Source organism: Budorcas taxicolor, chromosome X (genome assembly GCF_023091745.1).
Source record: "Budorcas taxicolor isolate Tak-1 chromosome X, Takin1.1, whole genome shotgun sequence".
In the NCBI taxonomy this organism is placed as follows: Eukaryota; Metazoa; Chordata; class Mammalia; order Artiodactyla; family Bovidae; genus Budorcas; species Budorcas taxicolor.
In genome coordinates this window covers 47,026,551-47,032,035 of record NC_068935.1, presented here as the reverse complement: position 1 = coordinate 47,032,035, position 5,485 = coordinate 47,026,551, and the positions used below count along the sequence as shown (strand labels likewise).

At 46.8% G+C, this 5,485-nt stretch overlaps 1 non-coding gene across 1 annotated transcript; it reads left to right on the top strand.

The window, feature by feature from the left end:
• Positions 1-1,405: 1,405 nt before the first annotated feature.
• TRNAS-GGA (transfer RNA serine (anticodon GGA)) lies at positions 1,406-1,477 on the top strand. The gene has a single exon. It is a non-coding gene; the product is annotated as a tRNA-Ser (tRNA).
• The last annotated feature ends 4,008 nt before the right edge of the window (positions 1,478-5,485 follow it).

Below are 5,485 nucleotides of genomic sequence, written 5' to 3'. Positions count from 1 at the left end.
CTAAGTGCACGCACACACATGTACTTGGCATTGTTTTAGTGTTGGAGACACAATAGTAAACAAAGGATTGTTAAGATAGGATTCAGGATGAGTTTCTATGCAAATTCACTTTATCCCTGAGTCATTAAAGGGGCAGACTTTGGTATTCTAAAATTCTGCCTCCCTCAGGTCAGGATTAGTCTCGGATTCTGATTCTCCTGGTCGCAGCCACAAGACATTCAACTCTTGTGAGAGACAGAAAGGAGTCCTAGTACCATTTTAGGGGAGAAGTACCACAGACTATGGTGCTCCCCTGGTGGCTCAGTGGTAAAGAACCCTCCTGCCAATGCAGGAGAGGCAGGTTTGATCCCTGGGTCGGGAAGATCCCCTGGAGAAGGAAATGGCAACTCACTCCAGTCTTCTTGTCTGGGAAATCCAGATTCATGGACAGAGGAGCCTGGAGGGCTACAGTCCATGGGGTCACGAAGACTCGGACATGACTGAGTGACTAAGGATCCACCACCACAGACTATTTTGGAACTCTGGCAGAGGAAGGCAGCCCAATACTATTTTTTGTATGAATCCTGTCTTTGTAAGCTTGTCCAGATGCAAATGTTATTGGTTTCTCCGCAGTGTGGCCTCCATGTTTGAGGGTGTTGGAGGAGCCTTTGTAAAAATCTCAGTGTCTAAGCTGTCTCCTCAGTCAATTAATTCAGAATTTATAGGGCAGGATGCAGCCTAGATATTTGGAGAAATTCCCCAGATGATTCTAATGTATAGCCAGAGTTGACAGCCTCTTGCTGTTGAATAATCTGAATCTTCAAGAGCTGAACATAAGCACTTGTGACCATCATAGATCACCAGAGACTTCTGTTGCTAGAGATGGATCCTCAAGGGGTCAGGGTGGCAGAAATTCCAGGTGACTTCCTAGAACCTGATAAGCCACTGGAATATAATAAGTCTTTTGATTTGCAGTGTGTTGTGCATAGCCATTGACAGCTTGAAAAGTTTTGGAAACTATGGTCCTTCGCTAAAATGGAATTGTGTTGGTTATATTTGCTCATCACTGGTCCCCTCTCCACATTTTGTCTCTGGAGCACAATGTCATGATTAAGAGTCTATGGTTAGAGAAGAGCTGATTTTGGCCCCTGGCTCTGTCACTGTCATGTGTCCTAACTTTGTGACATTCTCTGAACCTGTTTCCTTACCTAGAAAACAGGGATGTGAGTACCCACCTCATGAGATTAAAATATATATATATTGGAGTATAGTAGCTTCACAATGTTGTCTTAGATTCTGCTGTACAGAAAAGTGAATCAGCTATATGTATACATATATTCCCTCTTTTTTGGATTTCCTTCCCATTTAGGTCACCACAGAGCACTGAGCAGGGTTCCCTGTGCTATCCAGTAGGTTCTCATGGGCTTTCCTGGTGGCTCAGAGGTTAAAGTGTCTGCCTGGAATGCAGGAGACCCGGGTTCGATCCCTGGGTAGGGAAAATACCCTGGAGAAGGAAATGGCAACCCACTCCAGTACTCTTGCTTGGAGAATCCCATGGAGGGAGGAGCCTGTAGGCTACAGTCCATGGGGTCACAAAGAGTCGCACATGACTGAGTGACTTCATTTTCACTTTCACTTTCACTTTCACTTATACATAGTACTGTATATACGTCAGTTCCTAATCTCCTGATTCATCCCATGTCCCTTTCACCCCCCCTTGGTGTCAATACATTTGTTCTGGACATCTGTACCATTTTTCTAGATTCCACATGTGTGTTAATACGCAATATTCGTTGTTCTCTTTCTGACTTACTTCACTCTGTACAGCAGTCTCTAGGTCCATCCTCATCCCTAGAAACAGGATTATAGTTGAGGGTGAGGGTGAAATCAGCAAATATCTGTAAAGTATAGTGCAGTGCCTAGATCACCTAAATGTCTGGAGATGGGGTGTCACATCAGGTACCTTCAGTGGTCACCTCAGGGCTTGGGAGGGTGGAGGAAATGGAAGATTTTTACATTTTACTTTTTACCCTTCTGTATTAAGTTTATAGACGGCATAATTTACCTTTGTAAGTTTTGAAAGTGCCAAGAAAAGACAAAAGAAGCTGACCCCCTATCATGACCCCAGAGAGTCTCCAAGGAGGCTCAGAGGTCATCCAGACTGTGGCCCTCATGAGTGCAAGAATCTCTGCTACCATCGCCTTCTGAGGGGTTGTTCAATTTTCACCACACATTCTCCAGGGCAGGATTTCATGTCCAGGCCATTTCATTTTTCACATAGCTCAAAATGCTGGAAAGTTATCTCTTTCTATATTGAGCCCAAATCTGTCTGCCTGGGATGTCCTTCCATTAGGCCTGCTTAGTTTCACCTCATGGAGCCACTCATAGTAACCTAAATAGAATCTCCTGTACCTAATACTTCATGACAAGCCTTGATATATTTAAAAAGAGTTCTCCTGTCATTTTGAAATTTGCTCTTTTCAGAAAAATCCCCAAATATTTCGGCTGTTCCTCAGAGGACGTCATTTCCCCACACAGTCACAGATTGAGTTCTGTGGAAGGAGACATCGAACAGACTGGAGGGTGCAAGGTGTTTATTATGGGTCAGTGCTTACAAAGGGATTGGGGAAAAATCAGACAGGGGAGAGGAAGTTGAACTCCAATTCAGGCTCAGCCAAGTGTCAGCTAACCAGGCACAGGAGCTCTAGAGAGGGAGTTATCTGTCAGAGTTGCCCAGCAGTGGACGATATGCCCTGCCTCCCTCAGTCTTCATTGTGGGACATGTCACTTCAGGTGACAGCTCTCTGCAGTCGAGTCTGTCTGCTGACTGTACTCCTCACAACTGGGCAACAAGTCCTTCCTTGGAGAGGGATATGAATTAGCACATTCCCACGTCTATCAGAGTCTATCCATTGTGTCATCTGGATTCACTTCTTCACACAAATTTGAGGGACAGGTCTTCTGGGAACCTAGGGAGTCAGTGGGCCTCTCTTCCTGAGGGAAAACAGAGGAGGTGAGGGAGGTTAACTGGATGAACTGGATGAACTACAGTCCCTGCTATTACAGTTGGTCTCAGGACCATGACTGGTACTTGGTTCTATACCCTTTGTGTAACAGCATCCTGACTGCTTCCTGATGACCATGTCAGTTGTCCTGTCAAGACAGTGGCTCATTCTTGTCCAGTTGTCCCTAGTAAGAAGTCCAAAGTGCCCAGGTTGCAGGTATGCCTTATATAATTCAATGTGATTCTTGTATCCTCTGGGAGAGGTGTTCCCCTTTGGGAATCACAGCCTTGAAGCTGTGGTTCAACCCTGAGGTTGAACTCTTGAACCCTGAGGTTCATGGATGGAAAGCATAGATTCTCCCAATGGGTTTTGTGAGTGACGATAAGTAAGTGGTGTGTTAGTTGGATAGGACTGCTATAAGAAAGCACCACAGGGACTTCCCTGGTGGTCCAGTGGCTGAGGCTTTGTACTCCTAGTGCAGGTGCCCATGTTCCATCCCAGGTCAGGAAACTAGATCCCACATGGCACAACCAAAGATCCCCACAACTAATGCCCAGTGCAGCCAAATAAATAATTATTTTTTCTCTTTAAATAAAGCACCACAGACAGGGGCTTAGCAGAAATGTATTTTTTCATGGTTTTGGGGCCTAAAAATATGAGATCAAAGTGTTGGCAAGGCTGGTTCCTTCTGAAGGCCATGAGGGAAGGATCTGTTCCGGGCCTCTCTGCATGAGGAGACACTACTGGTCTTTCCAAGTAAGGCCTAATGCCATGGTCGGGGCTCAGTGTTGGTCTCCACTGTTGACAAGTTGAATATTGAAAGGCCACAGTAATTAGATCCATGCTTTCTGAAGTGGGAGTTCATGCTGTTGGGCCACGTGCAGGCTTCATATCTGCCACCAGAGCCACTCCACTCATGTCCCCATCAGGCTGCTTTGGGGACCCCAGAAGGTAAAGGTTGACTGAGGTTACCTGGCTGGGTCATTCTGTCAACTTGCTCCTTCAGCGCCTCTCTCACAACAGATGCTTGCTGGTGGAGATTAAAATGGGCTACAAAGGTCTTCATATTTGGGCCCCACTCCCAGGTGCCCATTCATGTGCCTCTACTGCTGAGCTCCTTGCTCTCCATACTCCCATCTTTCTCCTTTATGGACTCTATCCAGCTGGCCAGACCATTCACCTCTTTTTCCAAAGACAGTGGTTGCCTAGGTACACTGTCTAAAACTAGCCCATTACAATCTCTTCCCTGCCCACTGTCAAGGCCGTCATTGAGAGAGGCCGCACTAAGGTACTGTCCATGTTTCCCCGGCACCACACCCACCCACATGTAGATGCCCATGCTTCCATAAATCAAGCTCAGGCTTTTTCCTCCTCTACCAGCTGGTGGTGTGGGATCCCGCATATGGCCTCAAATGTCATCTCATGGAGGGCTTGGGGGCAACACTGGTGGATGCCACAAGGATCTGGGCTATATCATTCTTCTACCCTGTGGCCTTGTTCATCAGTTCAGTTCAGTTCAGTCGCTCAGTCGTGTCCGACTCTTTGCGACCCCATGAATCGCAGCACGCCAGGCCTCCCTGTCCATCACCACCTCCTGGAGTTCACTCAGACTCACGTCCATCGAGTCTGTGATGCCATCCAGCCATCTCATCCTCTGTCGTCCCCTTCTCCTCCTGCCCCCAATCCCTCCCAGCATCAGAGTCTTTTCCAATGAGTCAACTCTTCACATGAGGTGGCCAAAGTACTGGAGTTTCAGCTTTAGCATCATTCCTTCCAAAGAAATCCCAGGGCTGATCTCCTTCAGAATGGACTGGTTGGATCTCCTTGCAATCCAAGGGACTCTCAAGAGTCTTCTCCACACCACAGTTCAAAGGCATCAATTCTTCGGTGCTCAGCCTTCTTCACAGTCCAACTCTCACATCCATACATGACCACAGGAAAAACCATAGCCTTGACTAGATGGACCTTAGTTGGCAAAGTAATGTCTCTGCTTTTGAATATACTATCCAGGTTGGTCATAACTTTTCTTCCAAGGAGTAAGTGTCTTTTAATCCAAAATGTACTTCTTCCAGCTTCTTATGGATTATTGATCGGCTCACCTCATCTTGTGACTTTGGGCCCCTGACAGCATACAGACTCTCGGGGAGATTCTGTACCCATGGACTTCCGGTGTCTCAGAGTTGGGCATTCTGTCTGTACCACTAGCAACCATGAGGAGTTTTTAAGTTTTTCAGGTCTCTCACCATGGTCTTGCACTAGAACCCCAGCAGACTGTCTTGTGGCTCTTCTCCTGGGGCTTGCCAAAATCTGTCAGTGGCCATTGTTCTCACCATGGACCCCTCAAGCATCATAGCATCTGCTGAACCAAGAAGCAGCATTGCTTACACTAAAGGCTGAACCTGATGCAAAGCACTTCTTTAGGCTCAGAAGTGTCCGTAATAGTCTGAGGCCTCCTGCCCGCTAACAACTTCCTCTCCACAGGACCCAGTCTTCAGATTCTG